Consider the following 26570-nt stretch of genomic DNA (forward strand, 5'->3'; position numbering starts at 1 on the left):
CGTCTGCTGCAGGCTCGTTGGTGACTGACAAGTCCGATGCGGGACAGGCAGGCACGGTTGCAGCGGTTGCAAGGGAAAATTGGTGGGTTGGGGTTGGGTGTTGGGTTTTTCCTCCTTTGTCTTTTGTCAGTGAGGTGGGCTCTACAGTCTTCTTCAAAGGAGGTTGCTGCCCACCAAACTGTGAGGCGCCAAGATGCACGGTTGGAGGCGATATCAGCCCACTGGCGGTGGTCAATGTGGCAGGCACGAAGAGATTTCTTTAAGCAATCCTTGTACCTCTTCTTTGGAGCACCTCTGTCTCGGTGGCCAGTGGAGAGCTTGCCATATAACACGATCTTGGGAAGGCGATGGTCCTCCATTCTGGAGACGTGACCCACGCAGCGCAGTTCGGTCTTCAGCAGCGTGGATTCGATGCTTGCGGACTCTGCCAGCTTGAGTACTTCGATGTTGGTGATGAAGTAATTCAAATGAATGTTGAGGATGGAGCGGAGACAGCGCTGATGGAAGCATTCTAGGAGCCGTAGGTGATGCCGGTAGAGGACCCATGATTCGGATCCGAACAGGAGCGTGGGTATGACAACAGCTCTGTACACGTTGATCTTTATGTGTTTCTTCAGGTGGTTGTTTTTCCAGACTCTTTTGTGTAGACTTCCAAAGGCGCTATTTGCCTTGGCGAGTCTGCTGTCTATCTCGTTGTTGATCCTTGCATCAGATGAAATGGTGCAGCCGACGTACGTAAACTGTTTGACCGTTTTGAGTTCTGTGTCCCCGATGGAGATGTGGGGGGGCTGGTAGTCATGGTGGGGAGCTGGCTGTTGGAGGACCTCATTTTTCTTCAGGCTGACTTCCAGGCCAAACATTTTGGCAGTTTCTGCAAAACAAGATGCCATGTGCTGGAGAGCTGGCTCTGAATGGGCAACTAAAGTGGCATCGTCTGTAAAGAGTAGTTCACGGACAAGTTGCTCTTGTGTCTTGGTGTGAGCTTTCAGGAGGCTCAGATTGAAGAGACCGCCCTTTATGTAGCAGAGGTAGAAATACATAACCAATATTTCAGGCTTGAGCCCTTCATATCAAGGTATGAGAGAATGCTGGCAGGCATCCAAACAAAAAGGTGAGGGGGGGGAGGTGGGTGGCAAAGGCAGGAGATGATAGGTGGAGAGAGGAGGGGGGCAGCAGCAATGAGGGGGAGGAGGTATGTCTGGGTGGGTAAAGGGGAAGAAATGGAAAGGTAGCAAGTTCAGCAGAGAGCAGAGAAACCAATGTTCATTCCATCTGGCTCAGATGGAAAATAAGATGTTGTTCCTCCAATCTACAGTTGGTCAGGGTGGGATAGTACATAAGGACATGGACAGACATTGAGTCTGGGAGTGTGACTCAAAATTGAAATGGATGGCTACTGAGAGGTCACTGTAGTTGCAGACAAAGAGGAGGTACTCAGAACTAAAATTATAGCTGTGTGATTTTATTTAGATAAAAGGACTATGTTGTTGTCCCATTTAATGCATGGGCCATGACAACCAAAATCAAAGAGAGATTGCAGTTCATTCTTGTCAGCAGAAATGACACAGTGGGGTGCATGGGTAGCAACCCCATTAATAAAGAAAGTCAAACAAAACTGGAAGATCTAATATGCGGACTAGCATTTAAAACTCCAGACAGTGAGAAAGGCATTTTATTATAAAGAATCATATTTAATCAGCTAGGAAAAGGTTCTATCACATGGATAATGAATTCAATGCACAATATTAGTCATAAATGAGCTTTGCTACTTTTCATTTCTTTGTCATCTAACAACAATGCTACCCTTGTAATTAATCATTCAGTTAGCATGATGTTTTTGTCATTTATCATTGTTATTAAGTAATTAGCACCACGTAGAAATTAGCACACTGATGGCATTGCTCAGTTCAAACCATGAGCCTAGTTCATCACTATTCCTTCCTCTTTAAAAAACACTTTAAAAAATAGAAATGGATATTTTGTCTAACCAACGTTGCACTGATCTTCAGTTTAATATCTCCCCCTGCTGTTGTAAACTGGAAAGGATGATCAGTACAAAATCTAGGGCCCTGAGATAATTGGATTTCATCTGGAAACTGATGATATAGTCGTTATTGTGTGGCTTCTGAACTTGATTTTTGTTCCAGTTTCACCAATAACAAAATGAGCTAATACATGGAGGTGGTACACATTAAACAGCCACGTTGCTAATGTAGTTTTGGACACAGTTGCTGCAAAATGTCTTCATGCAAGCATGTGCTGTTGGCATTGAAGACCACTCCTGCAGATGAAAAGAATCTTGTCTCAGTCTGACATCAGTGCTAAATCTATGAAGAGCATTTTTAAAGCACAATGAAAATTAGGGGCTTAAATTACATGAAATTAGTATATTAACAATCATTATCTGGAGGAACTCAGCAAGTCAGATAGCATCCATGGGTATAAATGAAAGTCTGTAACCTTCATTAAGTCTAAAAGGAAGGGGATGATGTGTACGTATGAAGGGTCGAGTGAAGCGGTGGGGGAGGGGGGCAAAGGTGACAGGAGGAAGTGAGAGAAGAAATGATTATGCATATCAGCTCCTGTCTGAGCGGTGACATGGATCCATTCCAGTTCACCTATTGTGGCACTAGGTCTAAGATGGATGCCATCTCACTGACCCTAAACAAACCCCTGGAACATCTGGACAGAAAAGACGCAGACATCAGGATGGTCTTTATTGACTACAGTTCAGCATTTAATACCATCATCCCCTCAAAACTGATCAGCAAACTCCAAGATGTAAGTTAACAACCCACAGTGTAATTGGATCATGGATTTCCTCACCTCCAGACCATAATCGGTGTAGATTGGTAAGATCTTCTCCTCCACAATCTCCATCAGTACTGGAGCACCACAGGGCTCCTGTGTTCTTAGCCTCCTGCTCTACTCACTTTACACCTATGTCTGTATAGCTCAGTATAACAATAACACCATCTACAAATTAGCTGATGATACCACAGTAATGGGTTGTATAAAGGAAGGGGATGAATCAGCGTACAGTAGGGTGATTGAAAACTTGGCTGAATGATACACCAACCACAATCTTTCATTCAAAGTCACCAAAACTAAGGAATTAGCTTCATGAAGGGAAACCCAGAGGTATGCAATCCAGTGAACATTGGAGGATCAGAGGTGGAGAGAATGAGCACATTTAGGTTCTTGGGAGTCACTATCTCATAGGATCTTTCCTGGACCCAACACACTGATGGCATTGTGAAGAAAGCACGTCAGCGCCTCTACTTCCTCAGGAATTTGCGGAGGTTTGGTATGACATGGGAGACACTGGCAAATTTCTACAGCGGTGTGGTGGCAAGTGTGCTGCATCGTGGTCTGGTATGGGAACACCAAATCCCCCTGAGCATAAAATCCTCCAAAAGGTAGTGGGCACTGTGATGTGCCGCAAGTATATTTTTAAAGAAAATCTTTCAGCTAAACAACAGTTAAGATGACATGCGTGAAAAGCAGACCTAGTTACTCTTTTAAAAAAAAATGTACAAGCTAGAAATTGCAAATGAAGTGAAAGCACACATTAAGATCATAGCCTGGGGAACTCTGCACCAACTTCACACTCGACTGAGTTTCATGCACTCCTTGTGTGCATGAAGCTGCATGTGGTCTATGAGCCTACATCACAGCTCTTCATGTCAACCATAAGTAAGTTGAAGAGATCCGTGCAAAAGGTGAACTTGCTTCGAATGTCCCACCATAGCTACAGCCCTTAAACAGTGGTTCTCAACTGTAGCAAACACTGGGCAGTTTTGAAAGCCTTTGGTAGGTAGCCAAAGCTACCAAACTTTCCCCATTGCTAAATGTCTGTTTCTTTTGCAATGAAGCTAAATCCATTGGTCTATTTTATAGTGGACTATAATAATGGTGCAGGTAAGGCATTTATGGACCTTCATTTTTGAAACACCCTGCTTTACTGGTGAAGACCAGTTCTATTTGCATGATCTTCCTGCATTGCTGGAGCAGCGACATCAAACAAATATTGTGAAGTTATTCTCACTGCTCTTTTTATGTAAAGCATGACACCTGCACAGAAACACACAACACAAAATGACCTTGTGCTATTTATTCTGTGAAAGGTGGATTCTGTGCTGCTGTGGATTTTACACTTCAATTCAACAGGGTGGCACAATTATGAACATGTTCTGTGCAATTGAATCTGTAGGCAGTTTTATGCCAATTGGAAAATTGTGTTTTTCTTATTAGCAAAGAATTACCGACCATTTGTAACAAAGTGCATATAATTATCACTGCAATCTGATAAGTACTGTCCCTGATGGAAAAATTAATTGGCTACAAGTTTATCATAACAAAGCCTAACTGTATCTAAAGTATCCAACACCAAAGGAATTACTCATTCAGACATCAACATTGTGGTTACTGACCTTTCTCCTTATCTGAAATTATAATTAGGGTGAAATTGACCTTTAAAGTGTACATACCGACCAAAGCATGGAAACTTGAATTTACATGACACAGTTGCACTGTTCAATCTATCCACTAAGTGGTAGTATTTGTACTGCCTTAGCAACATCCCTTACAATTATTTCTGTCCAGATTCATAAAACCTTTTATACAGCCATAGCAAACATTAAAATGATTTTTTTTTCTGATTGTTTCAGTTTTAAACAACTTGACTATGTCATAGCAAGATGATTTGAGTTCATAGCGAGAGGATTTGAGTACAGGAGTACAGAGATCCTGCTACAGCTGTATGGGGTTTTGGCGAGACCACACCTGGAGTACTGCGTGCAATTTTGATCTCCTTATCGGAGGAAGGGCATCCACAACATGAAGGGGGTGCAGAGAAGGTTCACTAGGGATGGAAGGACTTGCATATGAAGATAGGTTGGATAGACTAGACTTGTATTCTCTGGAATTTAGAAGATTGAGGGGGATCTTATAGAAACATATCAAATTTTTAAGGATTTAGACAGACTAGACGCAGGAAGGTTGTTTCCGATGCTGGGAAAAACTAGAACCAGGGGTTACGGTTTAAGGATAAGGGGGAAGTTTTTTAGGACTGAGATGAGGAAAAATTTCTTCTCTCAGAGGGTGGTGAATCTGTGGAATTCTTTTTCACAGGAAGTAGTTGAGGCCGGTTCCTTGTCAATATTTAAGAGTAGGTTAGATTTGGCCCTTGTGGCTAAGTGGAGCAGGGGGTATGGGAAGAAGGCAGGAACCGGGTACTGATCAGCCATGATCAAATTGAATGGCGGTGTAGGCTTGAAGGGCCAAATGGCCTACTCCTGCACCTATTTTTCTATGTTTCTATTCCCTGAAATAAAATTTGTAAAGGTCCAACAGCAAACTTCAGGCAGGATGTGAAGATCAAAGAGTGGGTTCAGAAAAAATAATTACAACCATAGTTCTGAGGATGAAAGATTTCAGATGAAACTGGGGTAGTTAACTTCGGAGGAAAGAAAGTTGAGAGGCGTTTTAGCAGATGTGTACAAGGTCATGACTGGTTTAAATTTTAAAATTTAGATGTACAGCAGTGGTTCTCAACCTTTTTCTTTCCACTCACATACCACTTTAAGCAATCCCAATGCTATAGGTGCTCTGTGATTAGTAAGGGATTGCTTAAGGTGGTATGTTGGTGGATAGAAACTTTTTAATCATAACTAATTGACTCGTTATGTGCACAGTTTCATGGCTCCAAAGGAAATGGGCCAATGACAATTTTTCTCAAGCAAAATATTTCAGTAACAATTGGGTCTTGAGCAGTGATTCTCATCCTTCCCTTCCCACTCTTACAGTTAATCAAGAGATTAACCACCAATCTCTTACTAATCACAGAGCACCGATGGCATAGCGATTACTTAACGTGGTACGTGAGTGACATACCCCTCCATAAATCTTCGTCCGTGAAGCCAAGCCAAAGAAGAAGATGTGAGTGGAAAGAAAAAGATTGAGAACCACTGATATACAGCACAGTTATAGGCCCTTCTAGCCCACGACCCCTTGCCCCCCAAATGCACCAATTGACCTGGGACCCCCAACAAACCCCTGAACATTTTTGAAGGGTGGGAGGAAACCAGAGCTCACAGAGGAAACCCATGCAGACACAGGGAGAACCTACAAACTCCTTATGGACAGTGCCAGATTCGAACAAAGGTCACTGGCACTGTAATAGCATGTTGCTGACTGCTAGACTAACCGTGCTGCCCATAGGGTAAGTAGTGTTCCAAATGGTGAATGATTCAAGGGACACATCAAAACTGGGGCAGTAGTATTAAGGGGGATGTGAGGAAACTTATTTCTTACAGAAATCTTTAATGATTTGGAACTCACCACCTTGATAGGCAGTAGAAACAGGAACAGTCAGGCTTTCCAAAAGGGAAGCTAGCCACATGAATGATATTTACCTGAATGTAGTAAAATTAAATTTACCAAAGTCGTCATGTCTCTGTTTAAAACTAATATGGTATCATTGCAAAAAGTATCTTCTAGACAAGGATTAGGGTGTTAAACTGGTTTTGGAAAGATCTCAGGGACTTTAAAGGAACCATTCTCAACCTTCCTTTGGCTATGGCTGCCAGAGGACTTTGCTCAAGTTAATGAGCACCTTTCCCTGAGAACCAGTTGTTTAGTTGGTGTGGTGATACGTTTCCTCCATTGTATATGGTTATGATTGACTACTGTATATATGGAGCTGGCCCGCCCACTGATGACTCATACCCTATGACTCCTCCCCCATGGTCCTGGGCCACCCCTCCCTTCCCACCATTCCTAAACCTGGATCCAGGCCAGCAAGATTCTTCTGTACATTAAAGCCTATCGTTCTCTCAGCCTAGTCTTTGTAGTGCACTACAGTTGGTTTCTTCCATATTACATAAAAAAACATCTGAAAAATATTTTATGATTTCAGTTCATAGCCCCACTTCAATGTGCTGTGGCCCAGGGTGTGGGTGGCTGGGGGCGTATGGCTGCAATTGAGAATTGCTGCTTCAGAGGAACATTGAACACAAAGAATATGGGTCATATGGTGTACACTTTGATGTTGGATATGTGCAAATAAATAGAAAAACTCAGTGCTGGTTGTTTTCTTTATTGCCATAGTCATGAACAGGCTCAGAAGTGGACTGAATTTTAAAGAGATAAATAAAGATATGAACATCATATGAAGAGGGATAAAAAGTCCTATTTGTATCTTAAAAGGGTAACCCATAGTCTTAAACAATGGCTCTTGGTTCTAGATTCTCGCCCAACAGAAGACATCTTTTCACATCCACAGGGCGTAGTAGGGTTCAGTCAACTCTTCCTCACTCTTCTAAATGCCAGCAGATACAAGCCTTTCTTTTCCAACCTTTCCTCATGGTAAAAGTTGCCAATTCGAAATTCCAAATTAGAAAACTTCTGAATTTCTTCCAATATCCTTCCGGTTGGCATAGCAGTGCCAGCGACTGGGGTCAGGACTGGGTTTCGAGCCCCACTCTCTCTGCAAGGAGTTTGTACGTTCTCCCTGTGTCTGTGTGGGTTTTCACCAGGGGCTCTGGTTTTTCTCCCATCCTTCAAAAAAGTACCGGGGGTTGTAGGTCAATGGGGTGTAAATTGGGCGTCATGGATTCGTGGGCTGTAATGGCCTGTTAAAATTTAAATAGACTAATATTGTACATCATACACCCATGCTAATGTATACTGTTGTGTAAGCTTTTATTTATGACTTGTGGGGTGTACTGTATGCACTGCACATCTGACTCCGCCCCCCCCCTCCTTAACTTGCCACAATGAAAGGAATTGTTGGAGGGCAAAAAGGTTTCGCAGCCACCAAGATGCTATGTTTTGCAATAAAAATACGTCCAGAACCATTAGCAGTCTGGTTCTATTGCAAGGAAATATCTTGACATTACCTTCCTAAATTGGAACACGACAACAGTGAAATTTATTCATTCATTATGTTAATGGATGTCCTTGGATGCTAACGGATGTTGACAGATGCAGGAGTTACAAATACTCACTTCTACCAGAGCGATCTGACAAAAAGTGTGAACTATAAATTTCTACTGAGGATCATCAGAAATGTTCTTGACTTCTGCATTAATTTCAATACATGTAATGATGAGTTCTGGAACAATGGAGTCAACAACACTCATCAAATCTCAGCTTTCCACATTAGTTTCACTGCAGACATTTCAATGATTTTGGAAAATGTTCTCTGTTTCTTTTTTAAATTCTGCGTACAAAGGAAAACTGTGCATTCTTCTCATGTCCTTCATATCATATTCATATATACATTGTAGTAAAAATACATTGAAATGCTGGAGAAACTCAGCCACAGTTCTTCCAGCATTTCGGTGTGTTTTTACTACAGTCGCAGTATCTGCAGACTTTCGTGTTTCACTCTGCATTTTTCTCTGTCGATTGTCACCTTGTCATGATGGAGAAGCTTGTGTGGTCCTGAGATCTCGAGAGTGATGCCATCTGGAGCTATACCCCTAGTAGGGTCACCCATGGCAGTAAGGTCGTGGGTGAGGTCCCTGACAAAGAACAATCCAACCAAGTCCTCAACGGCTGTGAAGGTGGAAATCAGCTCCAATTGTCGTCATTTCCATGTCATTCGAATTAGTTGGTTGATTTGTGAAGCATCGTGTGCTTCTTGGAGTGCAACATCAAGTACACGTTCAACAAATACACGCACAGGCATCTTCATTCTGTGGAACGGAATGAAGATCATCATCCATGACCTCGAGGGATTGCCACAACATTGCATTAGTGTCCATTGCTGCATTAATCCCCCAATTTGCTACATTGCACCATTGCCATGACTGTGGTCCCTTGCAGTTACAGTACTTCCCCACAGTTGTTCGAGCAAAATGTTTTGTACTAGAGCTCATCTTTTCTTTTGGTCACATCCACCACAGCACCTTGCAGTCTTTCTACTAAAACTCCTCTAATCTCTGAAAGTGACAACGATCTCGCCAGTTGTAAGGGCTCTCGTTAGCCATTGCATTGATCTTCATCTTTCCCTGATCTATTCCAGCTCTTGCCCCAAGATTGGAAAAATCACATTTGTAGCAGGTGTGTCACAGACACATATGGATCACTTGCTTTATTCCTTTCTTGCTTTATGCTTGTTGCAAGTCTGCTGCAGAGTACAATACGCAGCAATGCAGTCTTGACGTCTATATAATAAGCTTGTGAAGGTGCAGATGTATCACAATACTTCTCCACATATGAGGAATGTTCTGTTTCTCACAGTATCTCACAGTAATTTCATATGGTATCACTATCTCTGCCAGGCACTCTTCCCAGTTGTACACACCGAGGGACACGGAGAATAATCATCCAGTACCAGGAAATGGGCACTGAAGGACAACATTGCCATCATGTGCCAATGCAGCAGGCACTGAACTTCGCTGATTCGTTGAATTTGTGCAATACTTTCAACTTTGGTTGGCTTGCAGAAACTCAAAACGTGTATGATGTTGAAACTCAGGGTCCTCCTGGCAACCAAAAGGTTAACAGGCACACTTTAATGTTTTATACATAGCCACTACTTTCCGGGAAGTTATCCCCAAATTCTGTGTAAAAAAAGATCAGAATGGAAACGAGTGACTCACTTCCATTCCAAAATTTTACCTGCGGCCCCCCCCAGATGTTATGGCGGAATCCCTGCCATCTAAACTGAACCGCTGGCAGTCTGCAACAAGGGGCTAATGAACACGAGGTAATGGGCGACGTCGACCCACGACCATCCTAAGTACTGCACGTAAGGCACTTGGTCTGAACACACGACAACATCCGTACACAGCCACTCCAGAAAGTAAGTGTGAAAATTGACGATGGGAAAATATTGCTTTATGTATATATGAAAAACGTAACTGAAATGAAGATACTGTTACAATTGAAGGGCTCATGCACACAGAAAAATCAACTCCAAAAGATATATTCCAGCTATTCTCAACCCTTTTTCAACTACGGCCCCTCCTGCACAAAGTTTATAGCCCCCACACCCCTTCCCTGTGAAGTGGTCAAGTTTTGGTTTCTTCCATACTTCTCTCTTACTGACTACATAAAAAAATGAATTATGCGAGGTGAAAAGTGAACAAGGCTTTTACTTAAATGTGCTGTGGCCCCTAGAGGGGCTCTAGCTTCCCCCCACCCCCCCCCCTTCCCAATGATATGATGGAACCATATCAAGGGTCCCAGGCCCTTTCTTCTGAAGGTGATTTTAAAATAATTTCAACCTTATCAACAACTTGATGGCTTTCATTTAACCCAAAGCAATATTTGAATTTAGCATAATCTTAGAAATCTGGCTGGCAATCTAGTCTGATCACTAAAAGGTCACTTCATCATGTGGAAAATATCTTGGGAAGTCTTTTCTTCCGATGCTGTTCAAGACGATTTCCTATTGGACAAATGACTTCTCTGAATGGCCACTTCTAATGCATTGCCAGACTATTCCATGTGATGGGCATTTTAAATGATGGAATCCATATGTTGGGAACATAATTAATTAGACCCCTCAGTGCAGTGAAGGGCTGTCAATCCAGATACCCATCGCAAAGAAGGTTGTTACAGGAAATGGTAATTATGCTCAGTAAATCAAAAAAATCCCAAGGTGACTCTTCTTGGAATGACTTTCTTGATGGAATGTGCACAAATATGGCATTCAGGATAAATAAAACCAAGTGGAGATTTGATATCTTGGTCTCCTAATCTGAGGAAGGACATTCATACTGTGGATGGAATATGGCAAAGGTTCACCAAACTGATTAATGGGACGGCAGGACTAGGATAGGAAGTCAATCTTAATACTCATTGGAATTCAGAGGAATGAATGGGAATCCCATTGAGACATATACAATTCTGACAGGACTTGACAGGCTAGATGAAGGAAGAATGTTCCAGATATTGGGAAAGTCCAGAACGGTAGGCCACAGTCTAAAGATAAGGGGTACGACATTTCAGACTGAGATGAGAGGAAACTTCTTCACTCAGAGAGATGTGAATTTGTAGAACTCCCTATCACAGAAAGTTGTGTACTCAAAAGGGGAGCAAGGAACGTGACGAGAAAGCAGGAAGAGGGTACTGACATCACATGATCAGCCATGATCGTATTGAATGGTGGTGCAGGTTTGAAGGCTTGTATAACCTAATTCTGTTCCTGATTACTATGACGCAAAATCAGAATTTATTGTCATGAACAAGTCAAGAAATTCGGTGTCCTGTGGCCGTATCATTGTGCAAATATACATATTATAACCATCTTACAACATTACTGTAAATAAAAAAAGATAAAAAAATAGTTGTGCATGCGTAGAGCTCGTCGAAAGAACCAAAGACTTGTTGATCCAAACCAAGGCTTTTATTAGCAAAAGACAGGAGCTCGTCACAGGTGGCCGACCAGTCCGGAATGATCCGACCTGGCTTTTATTAGCAAAAGACAGGAGCTCTTCACAGGTGGCCGACCAGTCCGGAATGATCCGACCTGGCTTTTATTAGCAAAAGACAGGAGCTTTTCACAGGTGGCCGACCAGTCCGGAATGATCCGACCTGGCTTTTATTAGCAAAAGACAGGAGCTCTTCACAGGTGGCCGACCAGTCCGGAATGATCCGACCTGGCTTTTATTAGCAAAAGACAGGAGCTCTTCACAGGTGGCCGACCAGTCCGGAATGATCCGACCTGGCTAGGGACACAACGCTTTAAGGCCCAGACAGTAGGCGTGGCTTAGCTCTCAGCCAATTGCTGTAAGCACAGTCTAGATACTGTAACTATATACACTATATACATTGGTTATAGATCTGTACTATCACAACATGTAATGTAAGGCAATGTCTTGGGTTCATTGATTATCCAGGACTCTGATGACGGAGGGGAAGAAGCTGTCCATGTCCGTTGAGTGCTCGGTCTTTAGGCCAGTGGTAGCAGAGTGAAGAGGCTGGTGGGGGTCTTTGAGGATTCCATGATTCTACATCTTCCATGATTAGATAACTAACTCAGTAAATCTGGTTATAGTGCATGTCAGTCAGTCCATGAGGCCAATGGACTTACTCGATACGTTTTGAAGTGTGGGAGGAAGCCGGACGAAATGCACACAGACACGGGGAGAACATATTAACTCCTTACAGACAGCGCAGGATCTGAGTCCTGGTCGCTCTCAATGTTACAGCATTGCGCTACTCACTACACTAACCGTGACACTCATTGTGACATTTCTTTCCTTCATTAAATGAAGGGAAACTGCACAAAAGGACTATCTAAACCATTATTTTATCCCAATAGAATGCAGGGCACAATTACATGGCTTTCTTCTGTCTTCATTGGGGTATGTTGAGAAATGTAAATATCTGGTAGGTGGTTTTGATCAAATCATCCAAAATCTTACGTGAGTCTTACATAAGCAAACCGTTGAGGGAATTCATTTATTTTTGGAGCAGATTTGCCACATTGAATGGTATTTCTTCATGGGCACAGCCGCGAAACAGATCGATAGATTCTTTCACAATGAGAAAGATAGTCATAATAGAATTGTTTAAAAATCCCAATACCTTAGTCCACCTGCAAATTCAGGTCAAAATAGCAGTCCTTTCAAAAATCTGGATGAATGTACCTCAGATACTAGTCAAAACTTGACTTGCACCCTGTGATAGTACAGATTCTATCACCAATGTGTATATGTACATATGTACAGATGGTAGTGTAGGATGACTGTGATTGGCTGAGAGTGTAGCCACACCTACTGGCAGGTCTGCTTCTAGCCAGACCAGGTCATTCTGGACTGGTTGACCTACTTGTGATATGCTCCAGTCTTTTAGTTAATATAAGCCTCGGTTTGGATCAACAAGTCTTTGGTTCTTTCAACGCGCATTACACACCCCATCCATCATCCTAACCTGTAATTCACTGGCACACACAGACTACGATGTATTCCATCTTTAAAATACATTGCAATGACTCACCTAATCTATTCTATCAGCCCTGTATAAGCCTCTACATAGATAGACCAGGGCTGCAGGTTTTGGTCACCCCCCACCTGCACATCCCTTTTCTCCAAGCAGAACACCATCCTGACCTGGAAATATATAATTAGTCCTTCATCAAGGCTGAGCTTAGATCCTGGAGCATCCACTCATCAGAAGGATTGCAGTGATTAAATAAAGCAGCTCATCACGTTCAGAACCGTTAAGGATGGTAAATAAATGCAGGCATGATCAGAGCCCAAAAAAAAATGAATAACAAAACAAAATTTGCGATTAGTTAGAGTTTCAGGAATGTGCAAAAGAATTTTAAAATGAAGAAAAACGTGTGAGTTGAAAAGAAAAATGGATGAATTGATATTCCCTGCATCAGTTGCTTTGTCCTTCTCACTGTCAGAGTCAAGGGCTTCGTGAAATCACAAGAGACACGATCCTCTGAAAACAATTTCCTTGAGGCTATTTCATCAGCTCAGTCCCTAATTTACTCTTCATGATTAACATTAAGAATTAACCACTTTGATGTCGGAGTCACCAACAGCTAGAATGGGCAAGGCTTGCCTGGCTGGTCATCTGCCATGACAGGGACCCATGTTTTGCTCTAATTACTGCAATAAACTAAATTCAAATCCTGAAGATGGAATCTCACTAAGTCCTGGACCATAAACACAACATCATCGCAGCCCACGGGTTAGCTTGAATTGAAAACTTTATTCTTTTGAGTTGCAAAACCATTCCTGCTAATATAGTTTATTGGACAATTCCTTAGACTGGGTTGGGAATAATTCCTGTCCCTACTCTGTGTGTTTATTTTAAATTTGACGTCTAATATTTCATCTGAATAGGTGGAGACTTCATTTGAGTTGTTGTGGTGAGGGTCTAATGAAACAAAGAAGAGTAGGTGAATTTCTCAACAAGCTGTGTTGAGCAAGGAAATAGCTTGGAGTCAAAACTTTCTTAAACTCAGTGCCAGATCAACTGTTCCATGAAATGTCAACAATGGCATAATCAAAATGTTATTATAGCCTTAGAAATTGCTTTGATTGCATCAATATTTCAGGCTGAAATTGTCCTCTTCCTCTTCCTCTTGGGCAATTTAATTTAATTTCCATGTAGACAGATGTCCTTGGTTTCTGATTGGACTGTTGCCTGTGTTGGAATTCACTCACAATCTTGGAATTTGACCCCAAAATGATATTTTCACTTTGAAAACTGCTGGAGTTTAAGTCATGAGGGGATGTTAACCTAAGACTGAACTTTATACGTAATTGAACAAAGGTCAACAGACCAGCATCTTAAATGTCTTGGCATTTTGGAAATGGTTTTAATATTTTTCCAGTAGAAAAGATTATTACATTTTAAATCACAGACTCAAACCGCTTTTCTTAATCAGTGAAATTTACAAATCTACATCCATTTGTCAACAACATAACCTCCCCGTTGTTGTGAAAGTGTGGTATATCTTTCCTTCTATTAGGAGAATCCTACTGTGCAAGAACGTATGAATTCTTGCATTGAATATAATTAGGATATTACATTAGCAGCGTCCTATGGAGATGATTAAAATTTAAATTTGTCGTTGTCCTCGAGATCAAGGACGATGGTCTTTGTTCCGTTGATCCCACCGAGCGAAGTATTTGTTGAGTGTGCACATGATGTTGCACTCCAAGAAGCACACGACATTTCACAAATCGACCAACTAGTTCCAATGGGATGGAACCCATGACGATTAGAGCTGATGGATTTGTTGCAGCCTTCATCCGCCTTCACAGCCATGGAGTTCAGAGTAACTTTGTCGGCCTGTTGCAGCGGTTGAGGACTTGGTTGGATTGTTCTTTGTCAGGGGCCTCATCCACGACCATGAGTGACCCGACCAGGAGCATAGCTCCAGGTGGCATCGCTCTCGAGATATCAGGACTACACAAGCTTCTCCACCACGACAAGGTAGCAATCCACAGAAAAGAAAATTTAAAATAGCTCGCCAATGTCATCAGATCATTTAGCAAGTTTGTCACAGATTCAAGTTCTACTATCTGAGAAGAAAGAAACACAAGAAATGGCATTTGGAAACAAATATCAAAGCTGGAAGTAGAAAAAAAACCCAAAAGACTCAAAATACTCAAGAGGGCAGGCAATGTCTGTGGGAAGAAACCCAAAATTAATGTTTCAGGTCAAAGAGCCAAAGAGTTAGAGCAAAGAATTAAGATCTTCCGCCTAACCTTTCTGTGGCACCCAACCTGCCTACCTGAGCTAGATTCACTTGCCTGGATTTGGGCCACATCCTTCTAAACCTTTCCTATCCACATAATCTGTACAAATATTGTAATTGTATCTATCTCTTTCCCTTCCTCTGGCAGCTTATTCAAGAATCAAGATTCTTTTATTGTCATGTAATAAATACAGTGGAACTTGCTTTAGTCTGCCATTGGTGCACCATCATTTACTTCAAAGACTAGAAGTTATAGAGAAACTGATAGGCTTTTATAGACAACAGACTGGAGGCACATCCATGCTATGCTCCTGGTCGGGTCACTCATGGTCGTGGATGAGGCCCCTGACAAAGAACAAATGTTCTTACAAATTAAGCCTTTTTGGTGGTCTGGTCTGACACTGTAACCATTGTAGTACCAGCTGCAGTGCAGTTGTTGAATCCTGAACGTCCTGTATGTTGCCGTCGGCGTCGGCTTGGTGGATGCACGGTGACGGATTTGACATGTCATCTACTGGGGCTAGGGTAACATGCCATGGCCTTGGTGCATCCTGGGTAGCGGTAAGTGAAAGGGGTGCAGGTCGGAAATGGTCTCAGGAACTCCTGAGGGTGCCAGGTATGCCACAGAGGCAAAACAGGGGTTGGCATGGAAGAGATGGACCCTTTCGACCAATAGGTCAGACTTGTGGCTCCTCACGTGTTTCAGGAGTAGGATTGGCCCTGTGGACGTCAGCCAGGATGGCAGCGTGGTTCCTGAAGTGGACTTCCTAGGGAATGAAAAAATCCTTTCATGTGGCAGTACATAGGAGTGATCTGATTAAGTGGAATGCATTGGGGAGGACCTTTTGTCAGTGAGAGACTGGAAGATCTCTAGACCTCGTGGCTAGTTGGATGGCTTTCCAGATGATAGCGTTCTCCCTTTACACCTGCCCGTTCCCCCAGGGGTTGTAGTTGGTGGTCCTGCTCGTGGAGATGCCTCTGGCCAGCAGGTACTGATGCAGCTCGTCACTCATAAAAGAGGACATTGGGTCACTATGGATATAACAGGGATACCCGAACAGGGCGAAGAGATTGCACAGGGCCTTGATGACTGGCATCTGGGAAGGGGATGGCAAATGGGAAACATGAGAATTCGTCAATGACGTTAAGGAAGTACACATTGGGGTCAGAGGAGGAGAGAGGACCCTTGAAATCAGTGCTCAGGTGTTCAAAGGGGTGGGTAGATAGAAGTGGTCAATAGGAGTATGGTTTGCACTCTGCACAGACCTGGCAGTTTCTGGTCGTGGACCTGATCTCCTCTGGGCACTTTTAGGTGCAGCCATTTATCCACCTTCATGCTGTTTAAAACCACTATGACCTCTTTTGTAATGTGGATATGTTTCAACACATTACTATTCTCTTCCCTGAATTCTCTAGTTTCCATGTCCTATTTCACAGTAAATATGGATGAAGTTGGATCAAGAGACGATTAGTGTTACGCTTTAGAGCACACATGTCAAACTCAGGCCCGCGGGCCAAATTTGGCCCGTGATATAATTATATTTGGCCCGCAAGATCATAACAAATATGTATTAGCTGGCCCGCTGGCCGCCGCGCCAGTATAGCGCATGCACAGCTAAAATGACAAATCCCAGAATGCTTTGCAAATGCATTGGCGTCAGCCCGCTAATCACCCCCACCTCCTCTCTTTACTTGCATTAGCATCTGCGACCTGTCGCCCAACTCACACGTAATAAACCCCTTACGAAAAATGGCCAAACGAAAGACAAAACAGGACCTTTCAAGACAGGTGGGAGGCAGACTCTGACCCCAGAGTTTGATGAACTTGCATCTAAGAAGAGATGCCAAGTATCTGGTTTAGACCCAGGTGCATCAGAGTAAATCACAGCTAAGCTTGGATTAATATTTTCTTTGGTTAACTTTGGACTGTTCATAGTTGAAAGATTGGATTTTCATTGAAGCAAGTTGTTATTTTTTTGACTTGTTGGCTTGTGAAAAAAAATACATTTAAAAGGAGCTTAAAGGCTATAGAGAAATATTATTTATTGAATATTTTATTTCTCATTTGTTAATGCTTCTTCTGGAAAGAGATTAACCAAAACTATTATTAAACATTTATTTTAATAAGAAAAAGTTTAACATTACATATGTTGAAAGAAGAGAAAACATGCAGATGTTGTTGTATATTTTCAATAAATATTTAGTTTGGCCCACGACTTAGTCCAAGTTTTTAATTTAGGCCCTCTGTGAATTTGAGTTTGACACCCCTGCTTTAGAGGAATGGCATGGGATGTGGTAGGGATGCCACTTTAATTCTCCATTTCTCTCTTTGAATTTCATGTGAATTTGAGTCGCTCACTTCACTCTCTGTACCTGAACTTGTTGTTTCTGCAAAAAGTTATTCATCTGTGTCACTGGATCAGTTTTTCTTTCCATTTAGTAAAACCTAATCTACTGGGCTAACTGCATTTTGCATCATGTTTGAATTCTTTAATTGTATCCACTAACCCAACAATTTCTATTGCCGTAACAATCCAGGTATCTCATTATGAGAGAGTTGTGGACTCGGCCAGTGCTATCATGTGCACCCGTCTTCACTCCACTAAGGGCATCTACAAGAAGTGGTGATTCAAGAATGCAGCCTCAATCCTCAATGACCCTCACCACCCAGGCTATACCCTCTACACACTGCTACCATCAGGAAGGGGATACAAGAGCCTGAAGACAAACACCTAATGGTACAAAAAGAGCTTCCCTCCCACCCCACCCCCTCTGCCACCATATTTCTGAATGGATAATAAACCACAGGCACCACCTCACTTGTGTCTTCTTTTGCACTCATTTATTTATTTTTTACCTGTAATTTATAGCAATTTTGAACTTGTGAGTGATTTTTCCAGTTGCATGAGATTGCAGGCTGTGTGATATGCGAACTAACGGCGAGGCCCATCAATTTTAAACTTTAGTAGTTTTTACCTATTTATTTCCTGTTATTGTTTTGCCGGTTGCTTGAGGCTACCAGTTGCTTGAATTCCGAAAAACATTAATTTTACGGTACAAATACTCCTCTACTTACAATGGTTCCACTTGCAATGTTTTTGAAGTTACGATGGTACGATAGCCAAACGCATTGTAACGAAAATACCTGTTCGTAATCATTTGGTACTGTAGTTTCACAATTCGCCACATGGTGGTGATGGTGTGACTGTTGTGTTTTAGATACATTTGCCCAACTCTTGGTTATGGTCAGTTTTCTGAGCACGTTTTAGTTAGACTAGGCTAGGCTATGATGCTCGGTAGGTGCAGTATTGATTTTTCCACTTCAGATGGGTTTATCAGAACGCACCCCAATTGTAAGTCAAGGAGCCTTGGTATTTGAATTACAATTTGAATGAAAAAAGTTTTTTGAATTGTTTGAGATGCTAATTCTGTTTCTCTCTTCACAAATGCTGCCTGAAAATAGAGGCATACTTTGAGTCTCCATTCTGAGTTGGTTTTCTGCCTTAAGTCCATTCCCCTGACTTCCCCACATCAACCACAACCTTAACTAAATATCTACCACCCTCTCACTGGATAAGCTAAAGATTTCGCCCATTCTCTACCCATATACTCTATATGTGGCAACAAACCAGTGTTCTACTCTGTTTTACTCTGACAACAGATTGTTCCAAAGGGCACCATTAAACACTGGCTCATAATTTGACAGTGTAAGGGATGTGCATTAACGGAATAACCAACCTGAAGTGCCCCCAAAATGCTTCTCAATGGTTAGATTAGGATCAGCATGGACCTAAATCTGGAAAACCGCCAGTCCTTTTGATAGAGGTATCATGTACAGAGTCTTGCAGGAAGGGAGAAACTGAATACTGTAATAACTTTGGAGTGTGTGATATCTTAGAGGCTTGTTTATTTCAACAGGAGTTTCATTCCTGATAAGTAGCAGTGGATTAACAAGATGACTTTTTTTCTTGCAGAAATTCCAGCAATATTTTCCTTAGCCACGTAAATGAATATTTCACTTTCGATCCATCCTGTCATTAAAGCCACCTCCTCCTTCATGTGACAACTGAAGGACTAAAAATAGCTATGGCCAATTTCTGACTGTCGACAAGCATTGGACAAGCTAAAAATCTATAGCCATCCCAGGACACCACAAGACTTTGCTGAGATAGGTGGAACTGGTGATTAAATAGCTACGTGCCATATTCTGAAGGAACTGGCTTCTTGAAGGAGTTGATCCCACAAACTGTTAACATCCCTGCAATAGCTCCATACACTAACATTCGCAAGTACTGACCCCATCCTATTTTCAGAGCAGTTAAACTCTCAAACTGAGGATCAGATGTTTTATCAGGGCTGTACTTCAGGTGTTCATCTGATGACTATCTGAAAATGAGGCTTCGAACCGTGGGCAGGGAGAATATTGCACAGTGGGAGTAGAAAATCCAATAACTGAGAAATAATAAATTCAGTCCTATAACCCTCTAAACCTTCTAATCCCTTCCAATTATGATCTCTTGATTATTGCATGATTATTTTTACCCCTGTCGAGCATCCATGGTTTCAGTTGTCAAAGCCAGAGTATTCTAGAGTTCTGTCCCTAATGCTTCTGCCCTCACCACCTTTCTTTGTGGTGGTCCTTGAACTGTTCTGACCAGTGTTGTCATCTTCTCTGTTTTTCCCCAACGTCTGTTTGGCAGCAAGCTCATGGAGTAATTTGCTTCTGAAAAGTTCCAGCAAAATTCAAATTGTTGTTGCTTTGATGTTTCAAACAATTCAGTTTTTGTTTAATTAGGTCATTTGATAAAAGAAATATAGTATGCACAAGGGAAGAGGCTGTAACTTTGTAATTCCTGGAGTGGTTGCGAGCAGATTTCATCTTCTTTGTTATTCATTTTAAAATGTCACTGATTGAAATGAATGTTCTTCAGATCGTCATCTCTTGTTGCTTGTGTAAATCATGTCAATGTATAATACTCTGCCTCCAAACTTCACAAAAATTGAACGTTGAATTGTTTATTGTGACATGGACTGTTTTACAATGTAAAGTGTTGGGTTTTTTTTTGTGCTATCCAAGCAAGTCAACCCCAACAGCAGACTGTGCAATAATATCAACAAAAGTGCAAGGTGTTGTATTACAGCAAGTCAAAGAGAGTAGGGCAGAATGTTACAAAGACAAAGTGCAGGATGTAGGGAAGAGCACATTTTAAGCAGTGCAAAGACGACATGCTTTACCCCTGAGAAATCTTTTTCACCGCCTCCCGAAGAGTGATTGCCACATGCTGTTGTAATCTCTTTTGTGCTTTTTACTGCTCTGGCTATTCTTCTGGGCAAAAATAATCTGCTGGACAAAACACAGGAAGTCGAGTAGCATCAGTAAATGGAAGGCCTGTCCATCATCCTTCAACCCGTCTAGCTTCACCAGTCTCATCCTTTGCCCTCCTCTTTCATCTTGACTCCCTTATACTGGCCATGTTCCCTCCCACAATCAGCCTTGATGAAGACTTTATGAAAATAAAAGACAATTCCAGTTCGCCCCCCACTGTGTTTCTTCACCCATTGACTTCCTCCTGAAGATGATTTTGCCAGCATCTCTGCTCTCTTCAGCCTCCGAAGTTACATTTTGAGCCTTATTTTGGTTAGTATCATTGTTGATGAACATAAACCATGAAGAATTCTTCTATAATATTAATCTTGAGAATAAGTAGATCTTGAATCCAAAATAATCAGTTATGTAATGAGCCCATGGAGTGCAGGACTGCGAGGAAATAAATGACGTTGATAGGTTTTAAAATGTGGCTCCTTTGATTTTTGAATTCACCAAGTCCTTTTTTGAGATGATATTCTTTGACGAAAGAAGCTTCAGACTTTGCAAACAGTGAACATGAGTTATTGAATCAACTCTATTTTAAGGTGGTTGAAGGCCTTTCCTTAATTGGAACTGGAGAATAGAACAAAGGAGACGGACGTACAGGAATAAAGGAAAATGTTAAAATCATGGGGAACGGTACAGGAAATATAGGACACAGTAACAGACTATACAAATAGTCTGAAGGCTTAGGTCAAATGTCGTGGTTAAGCAAGGTAGTTAGTGCAATGCTATTACAGCGCTGGTGACCCAGGCTCAAATAAGGTGCCATCTGTCAGAAATGTGTACCTTCTCCCTGTGTCTGCGTGGGTTTCCTCCGCCTGGAGGTTACCGGTAATTGGGGTATTTAAAGGCAGCACAGACTTGTGGGCTGAAAGGGCCTGTCACCTTGCTCTATGCCTAAATTTAAAAATTAAACTTACCACTGAAACCATAAAAAAATTAAACCAAAATAACTTGAAATTGAAAACAATCTAAATGAACATGGTGACCACGAAAAATAACTGTTCCTGGAAACTGGATCCAGAAAAAAAAAACTAGTTGTGCACATTACATTGCACCTGTGATCATTTTCAGAATGATTGGCAACCATCAGAAATTAGTCTGAGCATTTCCAGGTGCATTCATGATAATGTACTGTTGTGTACCAGCAGACAGAGGTATAATTAGTAATAGTCTTATGGGCCCAGAGGACCCCAAAAGAAATTCACCAAGACAAATGGTTCCTTAAACAAAAGTTGCTTTTAATTATCTTTAAACATGAAAACAGGATCAAACTTTAACTTAACGTAACCAAATTTAACCCCCTTCTAATTCTAAGTGTACGCATATGTAATGTGTGTGTAAGTTCAGAAAGGCTCCTTGATTCACAGTCCAATCTCACTTCTCACTTCAAATTCACCGGTATCAGGAAATTCTTATACAGTGCACAGAATTTAGCATTTATGAATTTCACCAGGCTTTGGTGCTTGAAAGGTAAATGGTTACTGCTCAGGAAGGTTCTTGTCAGTTTTCAGAGAAATTTGTTGCTTGTTGGACAACCACAACTGATTCCTTTAGATCAGCCACTTCAGTGTCTTGCTGAAGAAACTTACCCCATCAGGGTTTTCCAGATAATAATCTCTTTCTTTCAGGTCGCCAGAGTTCCTTTAAAATGGCTGTTAAAAGGGCAAACTATCTGGATTTTTAATTCACAGAAAACTAAGCAACACACCAGAAGACATGGTTAAAGCATCCCTGCAATTCCATTGGCTTATTGATCTCTGCTTCTATCAGTTTTGGTTTATATTCATCTGCTTATTTCAGTATTATAACTTCAAACAGCTCTTCCATTTAACTGACATGATATATATGTGGTGCAATCTCAAAACTCAAAACAGTCAACCAGTTTACCTATCTCGGCTGCACCATTTCATTGGATGCAAGGATCGACAACGAGATAGACAACAGACTCGCCAAGGCAAATAGCGCCTTTGGAAGACTACACAAAAGAGTCTGGAAAAAACAACCAACTGAAAAGCCTCACAAAGATTAGCGTATACAGAGCCGTTGTCATACCCACACTCCTGTTCGACTCCGAATCATGGGTCCTCTACCGCATCACCTACGGCTCCTAGAACGCTTCCACCAGCGTTGTCTCCGCTCCATCCTCAACATCCATTGGAGCGACTTCATCACCAACATCGAAGTACTTGAGATGGCAGAGGCTGACAGCATCGAATCCACGCTGCTGAAGATCCAACTGCGCTGGGTAAGTCACGTCTCCAGAATGGAGGACCATCGCCTTCCCAAGATCGTGTTATATGGCAAGCTCTCCACTGGCCACCGAGACAGAGGTGCACTAAAGAGAGGTACAAGGACTGCCTAAAGAAATCTCTTGGTGCCTGCCACATTGACCACTGCCAGTGGGCTGATATCGCCTCAAACCGTGCATCTTGGCGCCTCACAGTTCGGCGGGCAGCAACCTCCTTTGAAGAAGACCGCAGAGCCCACCTCACTGACAAAAGACAAAGGAGGAAAAAACAAACACCCAACCCCAACCAACCAATTTTCCCTTGCAACCGTGTCTGCCTGTCCCGCATCGGACTTGTCAGCCACAAACGAGCCTGCAGCTGACATGGACATTACCCCTCGTCTTCGTCCGTGTAGCCAAGCCAAAGAAAAAAAAAGCAATCTCAGCCCATGTGATGGGCCATACTTTGAATATGCTTCTATTTGGCACAGTTCTCAATCTATGTAGGCAATCACAGTGTGGCAAAGTGGTGGCCAGACATAGTGGAGATACGTAGTTCATTCATAAGGTTTCCCCTCCACCCCAGCAGCCTTTCCTCTGGATGACGACCATTCCTAGTTTGTTCTATAAATGACACCAAACCCACAGTAACATGCTTAACTCTTAACTGCTTCCTCTGACCGGGGCAATCGGAGAAGAGCTAAAAACACCAACATCATGAGTAATTTCCAATTAGGTGTTATACAATAAGTGTACAAGGAGGGTTGGGCACTGGATAGGATTCACAAACAACACAGTGATATTGTGGTGGCTAAATGTTCAATCAAGTAACAGGCTAGGCTTCGCAGCTATAACTTATTGAAATCATTAAGGAGTTGAATGGGGTGGAATTCAATCTCAGCAGCGTTTACCACCGCTTTCTGCAGGCCAGTTCAACTGGTCAGATGTTAATCACTTACAGCTGGAGAAAACAATCTCCACTCTCTTTCTTGCCATCCAGACAGAGCTCTGGTGGTAGGACACTGGGATGTATGAGATCACCAGGATTAAATTAAATGGCCTCAAAGATATTGTCAGCCACAGTGGACTAAATTTCCGGTCTGTGTGTAAGCAGCACAGGTGTGTTTTTTTTAAATATTTTATTAAAATTTTTAAAGCCAAACATGCAAAAACAGGAAAAAAAAATTGAGTACAGAGTAAAAATAATGATGGCTATAATCCCCCAGTCTCCCATGAAAAGTTAGTAGAGAAAGAAAGTAAATCCCAAAGAAAGAAGTGAAGAGAAGGGAAAGGAGAGGAAAATGATAAAAAAAAGAAAGAAGGATTGTTGGGCTTCTGTCATCTACCCCACAAATTTCACATTCCAATATTTACCTGGAAGTCAAGGGGACATCAGCATGGGTCTCGTGGGTGAGAAAGGGCATAATTAAAGATTTGCATCCACATTTTGTAGGTATAGCTGCCATATTTTTAAGAACATGTCAAACTTATTTCTTAGATTATAGGTAATCTTCTCAAGGGGAACACAATGACACATTTCCACATTCCAACGGGCGATACCACAGGTGTGTTTTTTTTTTAATACCATTCTGTAGAAGAGGAGGATCTGGTTGAAAATCTGTTGCCAGAATTACAGATGAACTTAGAAGATAACAGCTCACTTCAGGCCCTTTGGCCCATTATGTTGTGCTGACCTCTGTAAACTCACACACCTTCCCTTTTTTCATCCATGCGCCTGCCTGAGTCTTATAAATGTCCCTATCCACCACCACCCCTGGCAAAGCATTCCAAGCAACCACACACACTGTGTAAAAAAACTTACCCCGATATCTCCCCTAAACCTTCTGTGATGGCAGTTGAATCACCACACTTTCCTCCCCTCACCTTGTACAGGTGTCCTCTAGCATGCGATGAGATTATGTATGGTAAGAAGCAACAACTCATGTCACTTCTATTGATCCCTAACTGATTAGTGGGTCCAGCCCTGCTGGCCTGAAGCTTCCAATCATAAACCACTAGACAATGAGAGCCTGGCTCCCACATAACATAGCTGCAAGCCACTGAAGTGTGTCTTGCCCATGGTCAACACATACCATAAGTAGCAAGAAGAGACACACAGCAAATGGTAGGGCACTGAGGAGTGTGGTAGAACAGATGGACCTGGGAATACAGATACCTAATTCCCTGAAAATGGAATCACAGGTGCATAGGATAGTAAAGAGAACTTTTGGCCTATTGGCCTTCATTAATCAAAGAGTTGAGATGTTATGGTAAAGGTGTATAAGACTAAATTTGGAGTATTGTGTGCTGTTTTGGTCACCTAACTAAAGAAAAGATATAAATAAGATAGAAAGAGTGCAGAGAAGATTTACTAGGAGGTTGCCCAGAGTTCAGGAACTGAGTTGCAGGAAGATTAAATGGGTGAGGACTTTAATACCTGACGAATGAAGGGACATTTGATTGAGGTATTTAAAATTATGAGGGAGATAGACAGAGTAAATACAGATAGACTTTTTCCACTGAGGGTAGAAGAGATACAAACCAGCGGAAATGGGTTAAGAGTGGAAGGGAAATAGTTTAGGGGGAATATGAGGGGCAACTTCTTCTCAATTTTAACATTTAAGAAGAATTTCGACGGATCCACGGATTGGAGAGATATGGACTGGGTGCAACACAGTGGGACTAGACAAAAAAATTATAGTTCAGCGAAGACTAGAAGGGCCAAAGCTGCCCATTTCTGTGCTGTAATGTTCTATGGTTTTATCTCCACCTTTGTCTTATTAGCTTGAACTGATATGAAAGAGATCAACCACTTTGCACCATTGTTCACATCAAATACATGAATGCTTGCACTGGATCAAGTGTAACCTCCAATCTTTCTTTTTGAGGCTATCAAATATGTTAGTTCAATTGTAGTTGATTTCAGATTTCCAACTACTCACAAAGTTTCAAGAAGTTTTACAATGTGAATAAAGTTTTCTGAGTCACCTTGTATTTTGTCAATTTGAATTTGGTGTTGAATCCCAATTTGATGCATGAAAGCAACACTGAAAACATTGCCTTCAGATTTACAAGAAAAGTCAACTTACAGGCTCTAATAAACTGCCTGGCGACAGAACAATGTGGCAAAGCAATCATCTGAGTTACAGTTTTGTGTATCTGACAGATTTCCTCACACATTGCTCGACCACACCAAGAGTGAATGGTAAATTCTTGCACAACTGACGTGACAAGAATAAAGGGGCTATTGTTTTGTACTTGGTGCGCTCATTTAGAATAGTTGCTTCCCGTGAAGCACAATTTGGAGCTGATAGCCTATGGCATATTTTAATTTTTTTTAACGCAACCAAACCTGAAATATGAGAATTGTATTCAATAACTAGTTTGTTTCTCAAGGGCCGCAGATTAATTTGGGAGCAATGAATTTATAAAGTGGACATGTGGAAGCAGAATATTTCTCTTGCAATGTGTATGATTCTACCGCCTCAGAACATTGTACTCCACTTCGCTGATTTCTGTGGAATTTCAGTTATGGAAAACAAAGAACAGTTCCATATTATCACATCTTAGGACATGCAATCTAGGATCATAATTACTGAAGAAAATGTTAACAGAACTTGACAAAACAGTAGTGTGAAGGAGGCTTCTAGAGCAGCAAGATGGATGCCTTTAAGAGGTTTCAAGATAGAGACAGGAATATGCAGGGAATGGAGGGATATGGATCATGTCCAGGTAGAAGAGATTTAATTTGAAATCATGTTCGCATAGAACGATGGGCTGAAAAGTAT

General features: G+C 41.8%; 1 long non-coding RNA gene across 2 annotated transcripts in view; it reads left to right on the forward strand.

Annotated features, from left to right (window-relative positions):
• LOC138747794 (uncharacterized) overlaps positions 1-18000 on the forward strand; it is a 72772-nt gene extending 54772 nt beyond the window's left edge. For both annotated transcript variants that reach the window (XR_011347658.1, XR_011347659.1), the window contains one exon: positions 17720-18000. This is a non-coding gene — a long non-coding RNA (uncharacterized lncRNA). The remainder of the gene's footprint in view (positions 1-17719) is intronic.
• Positions 18001-26570: the final 8570 nt, after the last annotated feature.

The sequence above is a fragment of the Narcine bancroftii genome, chromosome 12 (genome assembly GCF_036971445.1).
Source record: "Narcine bancroftii isolate sNarBan1 chromosome 12, sNarBan1.hap1, whole genome shotgun sequence".
NCBI classification, from domain to species: domain Eukaryota; kingdom Metazoa; phylum Chordata; class Chondrichthyes; order Torpediniformes; family Narcinidae; genus Narcine; species Narcine bancroftii.